Source organism: Coregonus clupeaformis, unplaced genomic scaffold (genome assembly GCF_020615455.1).
Source record: "Coregonus clupeaformis isolate EN_2021a unplaced genomic scaffold, ASM2061545v1 scaf0692, whole genome shotgun sequence".
In the NCBI taxonomy this organism is placed as follows: Eukaryota; Metazoa; Chordata; class Actinopteri; order Salmoniformes; family Salmonidae; genus Coregonus; species Coregonus clupeaformis.
This window is the reverse complement of record NW_025534147.1, coordinates 48,619-65,000: the sequence shown is the minus strand read 5'-3', so window position 1 is coordinate 65,000 and position 16,382 is coordinate 48,619. Positions and strand designations below refer to the sequence as shown.

The window sequence follows — 16,382 nt, the reverse complement described above, 5'->3', positions numbered from 1 at the left end:
ACTATACACTGTAGGGATTAGAGTGCCGTTTGGGACGTAGCCTCTATCTCCCTTAGTAGCCTGGTCTATTTCAGTTCCCGCCCTCTCCATTTCACGCCTTTGTTGCCGTAAACCCCAGAGCACAGCCTGTGATCAAGGTCAATTAGGGGATGGTTGGATCAGAGCCGGAGAACTGGAGCACTGACTAGGAAAGCCAAGGCTCCCTGTCCGCATTTAATAAGACCAGGAATACCAAGGCTCCCTGTCCGCGTTTAATAAGACCAGGAATACCAAGGCTCCCTGTCCACGTTTAAGAAGACCAGGAATGCCAAGGCTCCCTGTCCGTGTTTAATAAGACCAGAATACCAAGGCTCCCTGTCCGCGTTTAATAAGACCAGGAATACCAAGGCTCCCTGTCCACGTTTTAGAAGACCAGGAATGCCAAGGCTCCCTGTCCGCGTTTAATAAGACCAGAATACCAAGGCTGTCCGCGTTTAATAAGACCAGAATACCAAGGCTCCCTGTCCGTGTTTAAGAAGACCAGGAACTCTCCCGTCTGGACTACTGCAACTCGCTGTTGGCTGGCCTCCCTGCCTGTGCCATTAAACCCCTACAACTCATCCAGAATGCCGCAGCCCGTCTGGTGTTCAACCTTCCCAAGTTCTCTCACGTCACCCCCCTCCTCCGCACACTCCACTGGCTTCCAGTTGAAGCTCGCATCCGCTACAAGACCATGGTGCTTGCCTATGGAGCAGTGAGGGGAACGGCACCTCTGTACCTTCAGGCTCTGATCAGTCCCTACACCCAAACGAGGGCATTGCGCTCATCCACCTCTGGCCTGCTGGCTCCCTTCCTCTGCGGAAGCATAGTTCCCGCTCAGCCCAGTCAAAACTGTTCGCTGCTCTGGCACCCCAATGGTGGAACAAGCTCCCTCACGACGCCAGGACAGCGGAGTCACTCACCACCTTCCGGAGACATTTGAAACCCCACTTCTTTAAGGAATACCTGGGATAGGATAAAGGAATCCTTCTACCCCCCAATTGTAAAGTGGTTATCCCACTGGCTATAGAGGTGAACGCACCAATTTGTGAGTCGCTCTGGCTAAGAGCGTCTGCTAAATGACGTTAATGTGCCCTTGAGCAAGGCACTTAACCCTAATTGCTCCTGTAAGTCGCTCTGGATAAGAGCGTCTGCTAAATGACTAAAATGTAAATGTAAATACCAAGGCTCCCTGTCCACGTTTAAGAAGACCATCGTCATCGCTTCATTGCTCCCTCTTGGTCAGGTTGTTATTGTTCTCAATGACTTTCCTGGTTTAATAAAGTCAGTTACTTCTCTAACGGTTACACAGGAAGCTGAGTGGAAGACTCTTAGGATTTGAACTCTGCTCACTCACTGCCTTTTGCCTGTCAGTGTTTCTGCCTTTAAACTGCCTCTCATGGAGAAACTGTGAGGTACACAAACTCAGATGTTTTACTCAGGAAGCTGAGCGGAAGACTCAGTTCTTTCAGATGTATTTTTCTGCCCCATCACCACCTCTATAGAGGGCAACTTTATCATTTATTTATATCAAACAGGACGTTTTTGCACTTCCTACTGCCTCTTTGCCTTTACCTTCTCAAAGGAACTTTGTGAATAACATGTTCTTTTTTTTTCAAAAATGGAAAGGAAGTCAAATTCCATGATTTTCCATGTTGCTGCATCTAGCGTATCAGTCTTCAAAGATGAGAAATGGTCCCAATTTAAATTTAGCAGAGCCCAAAGAGATAGTTCTTAGAGAGATTGCTTTGTTTATAGATAGATGAAACTCTACAATTATGCAGTAGATCATTTGAGGAAAGTGGAAGAAACACCTCTCAAGAATTCATGAACCATCTTGTACCTTTAAAATAAACATCACCTGCTGTACTATTCATTACTCGGTTGGCTTCGTTCATTTAGTTTTCCTCGTCTTGCCTCTGCCAACTGTGAACTTTGCGACCATGTTGATGAAACAATAGAAATGCATTACTCTCGTCATCTTGTTCTTTCTCAGACGCCTCAATATTGACAAAATGAAAGGTCGAGCTCTCTGGATGGGGTCTCTGAGTTTGTCCCAAATGGCAACATAATCCTATCCCCTATATGGTGCACTACTTTTGATCAGAGCCATGGTCAAAAGTAGTGCAATACATAGGCAATAGGGTGCCATTTAGGAGGCAGTCTCTATTGTCTCACTACGGAGGCCAGCAGCATTTCTGTGGTCTGAAGCTCAGTTGCCTGGACATTGCTTTGCCTCGCTGTGTGGAGATCAATACACTATTCAGCATCATTCGACATGATGCTCTCTCTCTCTCTCTCTCTCTCTCTCTCTCTCTAGTGTGCATAGGAGCAGGGCCTAGTCAGGGTCTCTTATAACAAATCTCTCTCTCTCTCTCTCTCTCCCTCCTCCCTCTTCTCTCTGTTTGCTTAAACTCTCTCTGCCCCATTTCTCGCAGCCAAGTAGGAAGGACCCAAATAAAGCTGCTCTCTCTGCCCCCCCACCCCCATCCCCTTCTCTCTCGGGCTCATCTTCACTCCACAGTCAGAATTATATTTATTTTGCTCAGTTGTCTAATATTCAGAGCATGTAAATTCTCTACCCTCAGTGTGGGAATGATTGAGTACTAAGACCTGTAGTGCTGGATATGTAATTGAATAAATGCTCTTGTTTTCCTCATGTCTTGGGAAGATTTTATAAACCCCTCTGAAGATCTCATAATATTTAAGCAGGCAGCAGCAGGGGAGAGTGAGGATGTGTCCCAAAGGGCACCCTATTCCCTATGTAGTGCACTACCTATGTGCCCTGGTCAAAAGTAGTGCCCTATAAAGTGAATAGGCTGCCGTTTGCCATTCCCCCGAGAGAGTGCAAAGTTAGAATAAGCCCCTTCCTCATGGTGAGTGATGACTCAGGAGAGACACATTGATTTAAGCAGCTAGGGTGATGGAGAGGAGGCTTGAAGGGCATCAGCTTCACCTTCCTCTGTGCTGCTTAGAGACCTCTAAACACACAAACACTGGCACTAAGGCGACAGACAGGCAGGCAGGCACCCACCACAGACACACACATGAATGCATGAACACTGACACACATTCACAGACACACACATGAACTCATCTTCTGCATCAGTCCACCTTACTCAAAAAAAGTGAAGGGGAAAACCACCTTATTCACTTTAGTAAAAGAGAAAAACTTGCTGTCTACATTCTTCAATGATACTTCATGGTCTCCAGGGCCGATAGCAGCAGCCACACAAAGAGAGACAATCAGGGAGCCCAGCCGAGCTGAACCATAGCAGATGATGAGGGAGAGAGAGAGATGGAAGGATGGAGGGAGAGAGAAAGAAAGAGAGACTCCTGGATGTGCTCCTGCTGGCTTCAGACTCTTCTCAGGGAGGTACCGGCCGCCCAACCCATCCACTGTAACACAGAAAAGGAACGCCTTGATACACCTACTCAACCCACTCCCTGATCTTACAACACATGAGGAGAGGAGAGAAGAAGAGAAGCGTATTGTTAGCCTTCAGTTTAAGATTGAATGGCATGAGAGAATCACATCACACATTACACATTGTTCATCATACAGTAGCTTTAACGTCTCATCAGTTCAGCTTAATGATCTGTCTCTCCCTCCCCCTGACAGTAAACAATACAATGCAATGACTCAAGATGTCGATAGGAAATTCCACGCTGCTGTTGTACAACTGACCAAAACATGTCCCTCAGTGTTTACAAAGAGGAGTGCCGCTTTCTTCTCAGAAATGTTGCAGGGGTCTTTGTTATTGAACCAGTATTTGCTTACTGACCATGCAGGAAGTAGAACCACTATTTAGAACTACTTAACCAATGTCTGTTTATTCATGATGCTGGTACAATATGATAGGGATTGGTCATTCACTACTGTAGCGACGTACATAGCACCAAGACCCCTTGCAGACACACAGAACAGATAAACAAAACTACGGTTGTTTTCTTAGATACACTGTAAACCCTAATAAGTTCACATAACTCAAAAATTATTTTGTAACAGATTACACAAAAATATTTTAGTGATGTTTTTAAATGTTTTAAGTTTACATAAAATAAAAATTATATTTACAGTTGCCTTAAATTATCTCAATGTTATATTATAAATATTGATATTCCTCAACTTATAATTATGGATTAATTCACTTAAAATTTTCAATATTTTTCAACTCATATAATGTGGGAAATACACTCAAAATTTTCAATATTTTTCAACTCATATAATGTGGGAAATACACTCAAAACTTTCAATATTCTTCAACTCATAAATGTGGGAAATACACTCAAAATATTAAATATTCTTCAACTCATATAATGTGTGAAATACACTCAAAATTTTCAATATTCTTCAACTCATAATGTGGGACATGCAATCAAAATTAATTCTAAACTGAAATACTGATGTCGGTCCATTACACAATTATAATCAGCGAATAATGTTAGAAAACATGAAAAGTGACACCACAGTGACAATTTAACTTTTTTTTTTTTTTCAACACAATGTGCTTTTAAAAAGGCACGAATCAAAAGGAGCTCAGTCAAAACAAAGTGCTTGTCATAAATTAAAACAAAAGGAAATGACTCCATAAAAACAAAATGTGTTTTAAAGTACATTAAGTGTTAATAGTTCCATATTCTGATAGTGGTCATTGCTACAGAGGGTAGATTCAGTATTTTGGGTCTCCATATCACATTATTCAGAAAACATTATGATAAAAACTCACAAAGGCTTCATGTTAAAATTCAATAAGATTCTAATTATAATCCATCCTCAACAGCAATAACAACTATTAGAATGTGGAGCCATTTAAAACATTGGCACTTACTGTACCTTGAAGGCTGCAACTAACTTTTTTAAAATAAAACATTCAAATAAAAGTACTGGTTTCTACTGTGCCGTACTTCAACTGGCAACATCAAGGTAAGCATTAGGTCACACAACATTAAACATGTATAGTGCATGAATTCAACAGTCGTTTCCCACAACTACAGTGCAAAAACTTGGGCTTGGCAATACGTCAATGTTGTGATATTTATCTATTAACAATCAATGTATTAAATCTGAGGTAGTAGAGGCAAACAGTGTAACATATTAAACATGAGGTAGAAGAGGCAAATTATTACATTTGTAAAGAGGGGAAAAAACAAAAACATCCTCCAATACTCAGTTCAACAAATAGTCCATTCTGAGTGATTCACTCATTGAACAAATCATTCTTCAGTGTCAGTAGACGCCCTTTCAGTGGTTTGTTGTCCTCGAGACACATCACAACTTTTTGGATAAATGTGAATGTAGCTCGAGATTCTTTGGGTACTGTAGGTCTAGTGTATAGACATACCCAAAAGAGCAGGATAAATGAGTCAGCCAGGTTTGTGGGACCACTCACAAGTATTTCATCTTCCACGACAATAGAGATGCTCTCAGGGCTGAAGAGGGCCGCATCAGTAGTATCATCAGTGACAACTGTCAGGAGAGCCACCGGAGTGTCAGTGAGGTCTGGACCATCTGCTGACTATAAAACACAAATAATACAAAAAATGAGTTCAGCCCCCTCAAGGATACAAATCATGCTAATGATGTCCAGACATTACGGTCACTTTGCACTTAGACTGCAGCTAAGCTACATGTTTAAACTATTTTCTTTACACATGCTTATTATTTTATGTTAGTTTCACACCTACCTGTAAGCATACTTTTGTTTAGTGGAATTCTTTATACTTACCTTTTCATTTATGTAATTTCTACATGTCAGTTTGCAGAATAACAACTCAAGGAAACTTCATAAACAGGTCCTGGGGGCTATTCCAGAAAGGAGGTTCAACAAACTGAGCCTAACCCTGAACTCAGAGTTGACTTACCCTGTGAAGTGAAACTGAGTTTTCAGTTACAGAACAGCTGATCTGAGTTAGGTAAGTTGACTCAGAGTACGTTAACTCGGAGTTGAACTTGTGCCTGACGACTAGTAAAAAGCCATCATCAATGGAGCTCCGATACGGTTATTCACCATGGCAACGGGAGAAAACAGGAAGCAGACATTTTCTGGCTACGGCTGTTATATAAATCACTGACAGAGTTTCAGATGCAGTCGTCTTTTCATTTGAAATTATCACTTTATTTTATATTAGCCTTTAAGATGGTTGAATGTTGTTCAATGTTTTATTTTAGTTTTATTTTTATTTAAATCGCTGAAAATGAAATATAAAAACATTTTATCTCATACTCAATGCGCTGACAAACTAGAAACACGGACTTTGAAATTACGTTGTTGGAAAAAAAAATACAATTAAGGCTATACTGATGGTTTTCACATAACCTGCTTTCTGGAATGCCCCTCTGGTTCTCCTAGAGTTCTTTGAGTGATGTCATGTTTAAGCTGACTGAATAGCTAAGCAAAGGGATTGATAGTGAGGCCAGTACACTTACATTACAGGTCCTGAAAAACTTGGAGGCATCTTCACGCAGGTACACAGGAAGTGCACGAAGGACGAGGGCCCGTCTCATATTTACATCACGTTGTTCCTACATGGACAAAAAATATCCATTACAATAATAATTACACAAATATCAAAACATTCATTGTACACTAATTATAGTAAAAATGAAAATGTTAAAAGATAAGCAAGTTAGTTATTAACAAGCAAAGCATCAAAGTTGTGTGCTTATAGATCTGCTATTTCTGTTGTTGTTCTTTGTATTTAACAAAGTATTAATAAAGGGTTCAAGTGATCAACTGTTGACCCCACAGTTGAGATAAAAAACATTTAGAGAAATAGCAAAAGAATGACTGTGGGAAACACATAAAATAAAACCAATTATTAGTGTAACCCTCTCACCAGGCTCGAATTTGACTCTCACGATATTACCTTATTTAGGAATATCTGAACAGCATGGGATATTAGGTGAGAAGGACATCTCCGAATAAGAAGCCCTATTGTAAACTTGCTAGGGTGAATGACAAATAGGGTATTAACTTCAGATAGAATGATTATAGACTTGGTTATTGTTATAAGGATATGCTTTCCCATGCATTAAATGAAACTGAAACAGTAAATGACTCCCACCAATACAACAGACATAAGGTTCAAGATCTATATTAATCAAATGTTCAATGTATCACATCAAAAGAAATACAAATTATAAACCCCAATGACTTTTCCACAACCCCATGTCCAAATTATTTGCAAGCTTGCTTAAACCCTGGGCGCGCGTTGGAGCTCATAAAAAAATGACGACATACATAAAGTCCCGAAAGTCCACCCCACATTTGTAGTTACTCACTACTTGTAGATAATGCCTCAGCAAAATATAGTAGTTCCGTGCAGGTGTCCTCACAAGATCCACCGCTGAACACAGCTATCAATGCAGCCAGTACTGGTAGCAGCAACAGACATCCGTTGGAAACCCGAACTGATCGTCACACAAGCAATTCTCTCCAAGTCTTGCACGATGCTAGGCTAACCTCTAGGATGTCTAATGTCTCCACAATGCGACGGCAGCTTCAGTCTCCACTTGGTCTTTCTTAACTAAATAATAAACACTCTCTTATAGAAATAAAATCAGGATTTCCCTTAAAAAACTCTGTAGGTATGGTTTTGTTCTCTCTTTATCGTTTCCCTTGGTCGTTTTTCCTTCACCAACCCCACTAACGTCTCTCCTCTCCCCTTCTTTCAACTTTTCCTCCCTTTTCTTTCCCCGGCAACCAGTCCACTCTCCCATTGGCCACAACTTAACAAGTTAGCTCATTGGTCAAAACTTTAACGAGATACGTGGGAAATTTAAACTTAAAAGTAAACCAACCTATTCACTTGTACATTTTTTTAAAAACATTGCTTCAAAAGAAATGCATTAATGACATTACAAATCAGGAGCTATTCGATCACCTTTTTAAATCTAATACCAATGAATTATAAACAAATACACTCTATACTTGGTTTTAGCAATGTATTACATTAGTAACACTATTTCATAATACATCCTACCTGAACTGTTAAAAGGATTTCGAGATGATCTCACAACCACACACTTGAGCCTAGGAAGAAATACAAACACAGGCCTGGTTAGCATCATGATAACACACTCACATTATGTTGTTTAGCATTGTTTCGTTTCACGTCTAGCACACACGTACACACAGCTCGATGACGTAAAATATTTACTGTGTAAGGCAGACACTTATTGAAATAAGTATAATCACAGTACGCACTTGCATTACCCGGCGAACAGCGAAAACTCATGGACCTTCCTCCACCGTCAATGTCCCGGCAAACATGCATTATGGGAAATGTAGTTCATCCAGGAAACCTGCTGATAACGTTACACCGTTGTAAGATGAAGTAACGTAACGTATTTATCACATATTTAACAACTTCTAAAAGTTACAATTACTTGGATTTTTACACTATTTACAACAAATATTCACTGTGCACATTGTACAAATGTATTCCCAGTTCCACATTTAAGACTATCGAAATTCAATTGAAAAAAAAACAAACAAAAAAACAGAGTTACTTACCAAATCAGAGGTGATGATAAGATGGCGCTTAAGAAAACGAGGGCAATAAGACTAATGATAAAAACGGAGGTGGTGGTGGTTTCAAGCGGGGCAGCATAAAAAGTGCGCATTGCAAACAAATTAAAAAAGAAATTAAACTGTGTTCCACATCCACACGGGCGGCCCAAACATCCCCGCATCTCGGCAAATTCAAGATGGCTGACTCAGCTTTCCTGAGGGAGAGATGACCCACCCACCAGAACGTCGATAACGTCATGACACTACCTAAACTTTTTGAGCGTTCCACACAAATTACCTATAAAATATTGAGCCCTCTTCAATTAAAGTGGCATAAATCTCAACAGAGCTCAACACTTTATAGTTTGGTCAACTGCATAACGACATTTGACTGTTATGACCTTATTACTTATGAGCTAGTACAACTGTTTGGGAATACAGTGTAGGCATTCACAATATCAAGTCAATATGTTGACGGCATAGTTGGTTTCCTAGTGTATTTTAGTTTAGGTTTGTATCAAGTTTCTTAGAATACGAATGCTGATCTAGGATCAGGTCCCCCCTGTCTTATTTATTGTGATCTTAAAGGCAAAACTGATCCGTAATCAGCACACCTACTCTGAGACGCTTGATACAAACGGCCCCAGAAGTAACTGCCATGGATAGGGCATATGGAGTCAGTCAGTCAACTGCATATGAGCCCTGTTGATGTGAATAAGAATTCCGGAGCTTTAGGAACCATCTCTGGGATCTGTCATTACATCACCGGCACATTACATCCAGGGAGAATATTAAATATAATGTAACTGATTGCAGATCATGGCACAGTAACTACTTCCTGTTATGCACCCGCGTATTCACACACACACACAGTGGGAATCATTTCTCACGGGGGCCCTCGTAGGTAAACATTGCACAATGGGCCATTACACAATCTCGCCATGATTCCAAAAGAGCAGTTTTGGTTTTTCTTTTATTTATTTATTTTACAATGGCTCAGGCCAGACTTGAGGCGTCAACATGTAATTAATGGATGCGTATTATCAAACAGCTGTTGGAGCTCTTTGTTCTGGCTCCAGATCAGAGGACCCTCCAGCACAGGCTCCCTCCCTCTCTCCCTCCCTCTATCTCTCTCGCTCTCTGCCTCTACTCTCTCTTGTCATCTCCTTCCATCTCTCTCTCTCTCTCTCTCTCTCTCTCTGAGAGGAGAAAACTCACAGAGAGGGTTGGCTGCTGCTGCTGCTGTGGGGAGTCAGCATTAAAGGGCAATTCCTCAACTTTTCAACCAAATTTTCATTATCTCCAGCACAATACATATATATACATATATAAAAACAGTGCAGTTTTACATTTTGTAGAAAATAATATTACGTTCAAAAGTTCTACCTGACGACATTTTTAAAACAGTGATTTTCAAACACAATGAGATTCGCGGTGGTGTGGGGAGCAAGAAAATACCTTCCATCTGGCTAGAAACTCATTGCAGGTTTTGAAAATCACCATTTTTTAAACCTTTAATCCTATTAATCCGTTGTTTTCACATATGTTAACGCTGGTTTGGTGCTGGAGGTAATGAATAGGAGGTTGAAAAGTGGTGGAATTGGGGCATCAGCCCCAATCAAAAAGAATACTCAGAGAGAGAGAAAGGCCTTGATCTTTCCCAGCTCTTCTAAGGAACCCCTTTATCGTATTTTGAGTTGGGGACTATCTGTGTAAGCCCCACATGTTAAGTCACATACATCCCGTAGTGGCCCCTTCCTCCCTAGAGTCCAAACATTGTGTTGTGTTGTTTCTGCTTGGTGTATAATGCACAATCCACACCACCAGACTATGTTCCTCTTGTTGGTGTGCACATGCAAGACACCAAGAAAATGAGTCATTGTGTGTCTCTTTGAAAAATAGGCTCACAGTGAAAGTACACTATGCTCCTCTGGCTCCATTGCTTCTCTCTGTGGACTAGGCCTAAGTCATGAAGACACAGTGAGACTAGGCCCGACGCTCTCTCCTCTCCTCATCGCCTCCTCATCTTCATTAGCCTCATAATAAACATTGAGAGAAATCGAGAAATCGAGAGAGAAAGAAAGGGTGAGAGAGAGAGAGAGAGAGAGAGAGAGAGAGAGAGAGAGAGAACCCTTCTAGAGGAGTTTTGGGTAGCATTGTCTGTTCTCCTGGCAGCTTCATAATGACGTTTGCTTTGTCCAAACCAAGCAGCTTTTGAAAGGAGCAGCCAGCTCGAAGGTCATGAGGTGTGTGTGTGCCCGCACTCGCTTCTGTGTCAAGTGATACAGCTCTATTTCTCTCTGAACACACAGACACGCACACACACACACACTGACCTTGGCTGCAACCCTTTGATACTCGCTAAGCGCTGTAGCTGCCGAGGATCATGCAAATCTGGGTGGCATTGTGCTGATATATTATTGGATGAAGAGCCCAGGCCTGTTGTCTGTGTTCATGTATTGATAGCTCAATCGTTGTGTGTGTATATATGTGTGTGTGTGTGTGTGTGTGTGTGTGGCATAATACATCCAGAGCAAATAGAACACATCGAACACTAAGCCAGCACAAAAACATCCTGTGGCGTACTGCATTAGCATCAAATAGCCCCCACGATATGCAACTTTTCAGGGAAGTTAGGAACCAATATACACAAGCAGTCAGGAAAGCAAAGGCTAACCTTTTCAAACAGAAATTTGCATCCTGTAGCACTAACTCCAAAAAGTTTTGGGACACTGTAAAGTCCATGGAGAATAAGAGCACTTCCTCCCAGCTGCCCACTGCACTGAGGCTAGGAAACACTATCACCACCGATAAATCTACAATAAACGAGAATTTCAACAAGCATTTTGCTACGGCTGGCCATGCTTTCCACCTGGCTACCACTACCCCGGCCACCAACTCTGCACCCTCCGCTGCAACTTGCCCATGCCCCCCCCCGCTTCTCCTTCACACATATTCAGACAGCTGATGTTCTGAAAGAGTTGCAAAATCTGGACCCCTACAAATCAGCTGGGCTAGACAATCTGGACCCTTTCTTTCTAAAACTAGCCACCGAAATTGTCGCAACCCCTATTACTAGCCTGCCCAACCTCTCTTTCGTAACGTCTGAGATCCCCAGAGATTGGAAAGCTGCCGTGGTCATCCCCCTCTTCAAAGGGGGTGACACTCTAGATCCAAACTGTTACAGACCTATATCCATCCTGCCCTGCCTTTCGAAAGTATTTGAAAGCCAAGTTAACAAACAGATCACCGACCATTTCGAATCCCACCGTATCTTCTCCGCTATGCAATCCGGTTTCCGAGCTGGTCATGGGTGCACTTCAGCCACGCTCAAGGTCCTAAACTATATTATAACCGCGATCGATAATAGACAGTACTGTCCAGCCGTCTTCATCGACCTGGCCAAGGCTTTCGACTCTGTCAACCACCGCATTCTTATTGGCAGACTAAATAGCCTTGGTTTCTCAAATGACTGTCTCGCCTGGTTCACCAACTACTTCTCAGATAGAGTTCAATGTGTCAAATCGGAGGGCCTGTTGTCTGGACCTATGGCAGTCTCTATGGGGCTGCCACAGGGTTCAATTCTTGGGCCGACTCTTTTCTCCGTATATATATCAATGATGTCGCTCTTGCTGCTGGTGACTCTCAGATCCACCTCTACGCAGACGACACCATTTTGTATACATCTGGCCCTTCATTGGACACTGTGTTAACAAACCTCCAAACGAGCTTCAATGCCATACAACACTCCTTCAGTAGCCTCCAACTGCTCTTAAACGCTAGCAAAACTAAATGCATGCTCTTCAATCGAACGCTGCTGGCACCCGCCCACCCGACTAGAATCACTACTCTCGACGGGTCTGACCTAGAGTATGTGGACAACTACAAATACCTAGGTGTCTGATTAGACTGTACTCTCCTTCCAGACTCACATTAAGCATCTCCAATCCAAAGTTAAATCTAGAATCGGTGTCACGATCGTCAGGGAGAGACCAATGCGCAGCGTGTTGAACGAACATGGTATTTATTATCTTCAGTGATAACATACACAACCAACAAAACAATAAACGACTCGTAACGTCCAACGGTAACAATGACCAACTGGAACAAGAACCCACAAACCCAAAGGGAAAACAGACAGTATAAATATGGCTCCCAATCAGAGACAACCAACGACAGCTGACACTGCTTGCCTCTGATTGGGAGTCCTCCAGCCAACATAGAAATAGACACAACTAGAACTACCAACATAGAAATAAACACATAGAATGAACACACCCTGGCTCAACATATAGAGTCCCAGAGCCAGGGTGTGACAGTACCCTCAAAAGGCGCGGACTGCGACCGCGCCTCCACTAGAACAAAACAGGGGAGGGCTGGGTGGGCATACCTCCTCTGCGGCGGTTCTGGCTCCGGCCTTGCCCACCACCCTCCAATAAACCCCCCATAGCGCCCCTGGGCCAGTCTGGCCCCGCTGGCTGGAGCTGAACTGGACTTAGCAGGAGCGGTTAGCTTCAGCCCGTAGTGGAGCAGTTGACTGGTACCTTCCCAGGCACCGGTGACCCAGGCACGGGTTGTGCTGGACTGACGCAGCGCACCCCTGGCTTGGTGCGTGGAGGAGGAACGGGCCTTACCAGGCTGATGACTCGCACCCCTGGCTTGGTGCGTGGAGGAGGGACGGGCCTTACCAGGCTGACGTCTCGCACCCCTGGCTTAGTGCGCAGTGGCAGGAACAGGCCGGGCCGGGCTGGCGACAGCGCACCGTAGACTTGGTGCGAGTGGCAGGAACAGGCCGGGCCGGGCTGGCGACGGCACCGTATACTTGGTGCGAGTGGCAGAACAGGCCGGGCGGGCTGGCGTCAGCGCACCGTATACTTGGTGCGAGTGGCAGGAACAGGCCGGGCCGGGGCTGGCGGCGCACCGTAGACTTGGTGCGTGGAGCAGGGACAGGCCGGACTGGGCTGGCGACGCGCACCGTAGGCTTGGTGCGTGGAGCAGGGACAGGCCGGACTGGGCTGGCGACGCACACCGTAGGCTTGAGTGCGTGGAGCAGGGACAGGCCGGGCCGGGCTGGCGACGCGCACCGTGACTTGGTGCGTGGAGCAGGGACAGGCCGGGACTGGGCTGGCGACGCACACCGTAGGCTTGGTGCGTGGAGCAGGGACAGGCCGGACTGGGCTGGCGACGCACACCGTAGGCTTGGTGCGTGGAGCAGGGACAGGCCGGACTGGGCTGGCGACGCACACCGTAGGCTTGGTGCGTGGAGCAGGGACAGGCCGGACTGGGCTGGCGCCGCACACCATGTAGGCTTGGTGCGTGGAGCAGGGACAGGCCGGACTGGGCTGGCGACGCACACCGTAGGCTTGGTGCGTGGAGCAGGGACAGGCCGGACTGGGCTGGCGACGCACATCGTAGGTTTGGTGCGTGGAGCAGGGACAGGCCGGACTGGGCTGGCGACGCACACCGTAGGCTTGGTGCGTGGAGCAGGGACAGGCCGGACTGGGCTGGCGACGCACACCGTAGGCTTGGTGCGTGGAGCAGGGACAGGCCGGACTGGGCTGGCGACGCACACCGTACACTTGGTGCGAGGGGCCGGAACAGGCCGGACCGTACTGGGGACACACACCACTGGCTCTACCTCGGGATCTGGAACGGGCCGGACCGGACTGGTTACACACCCCAGTACCTCTCGCCGTGCCTCTACACCTTCCATCCCTGCCTGCTCCTGGACACGCTGCTTGGTCCTTGTATGGTGGGTTCTTCTGTCACGATCGTCAGGGAGAGACCAATGCGCAGCGTGTTGAACGAACATGGTATTTATTATCTTCAGTGATAACATACACAACCAACAAAACAATAAACGACTCGTAACGTCCAATGGTAACAATGACCAACTGGAACAAGAACCCACAAACCCAAAGGGAAAACAGACAGTATAAATATGGCTCCCAATCAGAGACAACCAACGACAGCTGACACTCGTTGCCTCTGATTGGGAGTTACTCTAGCCAACATAGAAATAGACACAACTAGAACTACCAACATAGAAATAAACACATAGAATGAACACACCCTGGCTCAACATATAGAGTCCCAGAGCCAGGGTGTGACAATCGGCTTCCTATTTCGCAACAAAGCCTCCTTCACTCATGCTGCCAAACATGCCCTTGTAAAACTGACTATCCTACCAATCCTTGACTTTGGCGATGTCATTTACAAAATAGCCTCCAACACTCTACTCAGCAAATTGGATGTAGTCTATCACAGTGCCATCCGTTTTGTCTCCAAAGCCCCATACACTACCCACCACTGTGACCTGTACGCTCTTGTTGGCTGGTCCTCACTACATGTTCGTCGTCAAACCCACTGGCTCCAGGCCATCTATAAATCACTGCTAGGCAAATCCCCGCCTTATCTTAGCTCATTGGTCACCATAGCAGCACCCACCCATAGTCTGCGCTCCAGCAGGTATATCTCACTGGTCATCCCCAAAGCCAACACCTCCTTTGGCCGCCATTCCTTACAGTTCTCTGCTGCCAATGACTGGAACGAATTGCAAAAATCTCTGAAGCTGGAGACTCTTATCTCCCTCACTAACTTTAAGCATCAGTTGTCAGAGCAGCTTACCGATCACTGCACCTGTACACAGCCCATCTGAAATTAGCCCACCCAACTACCTCATCCCTATATTGTTATTTATTTTGCTCTTTTGCACCCCAGTATCTCTATTTGCACATCATCTCTTGCACATCTAGCATTCCAGTGTTTACATTTACCTTATTTAGCAGACGCTCTTATCCAGAGCAACTTACAGTTAGTGAATACATATATATATATATATATATATTTTATACTGGCCCCCGTGGGAATCGAACCCACAACCCTGGCGTTGCAAACGTCATGCTCTATCAACTGAGCTACATCCCTGCCGGCCATTCCCTCCCCTACCCTGGACGACGCTGGGCCAATTGTGCGCCGCCCATGAGTCTCCCAGTCGCGGCCGGCTGCGACAGAGCCTGGATTCGAACCAGGATCTCTAGTGGCACAGTTAGCACTGCGATGCAGTGCCTTAGACCACTGCGGCACTCAGGAGACGAGTATTAATACTAATTGTAATTATTTTTGCACTATAGCCTATTTATTGCCTTACCTACATAACTTGCTACATTTGCACACACTGTATATATATTTTCTGTTGTATTTTTTTGACTTTATGTTTTTTTACCCCATATGTAACTCTGTGTTGTTGTTTTTATCGCACTGCTTTGCTTTATCTTGGCCAGGTCGCAGTTGTAAATGAGAACTTGTTCTCAACTGGCTTACCTGGTTAAATAAAGGTGAAATAAAATAAAAAATAAAAAAAGCAGTAGGCTAAGCACGTCAGTGTACCATATATTACACAGGAGTAGTTTGAATCTGTGTGAATGTGTCACGCCCTGGCTCTGGGGACTCTTATATGTTGAGCCAGGGTGTGGATTTTCTATGTGTTATTTTCTATGTTTTCTTCTAGTTCGTGTATTTCTATGCTGGCCAGGGTGGTTCCCAATCAGAGGCAGCTGTAGCTTGTTGTCTCTGATTGGGGACAATACTTAGGCAGCCTGTTTGGCACTGTTTATGGTGGGATCTTGTTCCGGAAGGTTTGTGTTCAACCCAGGACTTCACGTATCGTTTGTTTTGTTGTTTTGGTTCGTGTTGTGTACTGTAATAAAATAATGTACGCATATCACACTGTGCCTTGGTCCGCTTCATCTAACGACGATCATGACAGAATGGGAGCCATTTGTGTGTGTGTGTGTAACGTAATACATTATTCTTGAGCCATTGGACCACTTTTTACTCTAGGTACTT

The 16,382-nt window shown here is 44.5% G+C and overlaps 1 long non-coding RNA gene across 2 annotated transcripts; it reads right to left on the bottom strand.

Annotated features, from left to right (window-relative positions):
- Positions 1–5,413: 5,413 nt before the first annotated feature.
- LOC123485442 lies at positions 5,414–8,241 on the bottom strand. 2 transcript variants are annotated; one of them, XR_006659014.1, is made up of 4 exons: positions 8,220–8,241; positions 8,005–8,054; positions 6,449–6,544; positions 5,414–5,537 (listed from the first exon to the last, which is right to left on the bottom strand). It is a non-coding gene; the product is annotated as an uncharacterized LOC123485442 (long non-coding RNA). The 2 variants fall into 2 exon arrangements; XR_006659015.1 differs by lacking the exons at positions 8,005–8,054; positions 8,220–8,241 and adding an exon at positions 7,304–7,347 and having other exon boundaries at positions 5,415–5,537.
- Between the last annotated feature and the right edge of the window lie 8,141 nt (positions 8,242–16,382).